The following is a 602-nucleotide window of genomic DNA, read 5'->3' as shown; positions in this document are numbered from 1 at the left end:
GTGTGTCTTCATCATTTGTTTTTATTAGTGGTCGCACTTGATTAAAATGAACTAATTAATTCAATGCTTTGTAAATAATTTGATTGAAAAAGCATCTATTATATTATTATATTACACTGTCATCTGATCGAAAAAGCATCTATTATATTATTATATTGCAGTGTCATCTGATCGTGTGTGTGTTTGTGTGTTTGTGCACCTGAGGCAGGTTAGTCTCTGTGTGTGCACTTTTTCTCTTTTGTGTAGTAATCAGTGATAATGATGGGATTATATTCCGCAAAACCCACACAGTCACAGGACAGGTTAGAGTTACATGACAAAAGAAAGACCTGACAAAACAACAACCTTTAACTAAGGACCATTCAAATGTGAAGTACCAGTGGGGGCCACACGGTGGCCGGGTGGTTAATGCCCTTGCCTTATAGTGAGCTCCCACGTGCAGAATTAGGTTGTCCTGATCTGTCCAGGGTGAAAGCCCACCCCCATGTGGTGACTGTAGATATGTTTTAATCCCATTCAGAATTTAAACTTTGAATGTTTCAGTGCAGGTGACAGGACTTCCTGTGCAGGTCAAACCTCCCTCATGAACCTTTATTATGACT

This window comes from Cynoglossus semilaevis, chromosome 12 (genome assembly GCF_000523025.1).
Source record: "Cynoglossus semilaevis isolate Cse_v1.0 chromosome 12, Cse_v1.0, whole genome shotgun sequence".
In the NCBI taxonomy this organism is placed as follows: Eukaryota; Metazoa; Chordata; class Actinopteri; order Pleuronectiformes; family Cynoglossidae; genus Cynoglossus; species Cynoglossus semilaevis.
Note: the sequence above shows the minus strand (reverse complement) of the source record.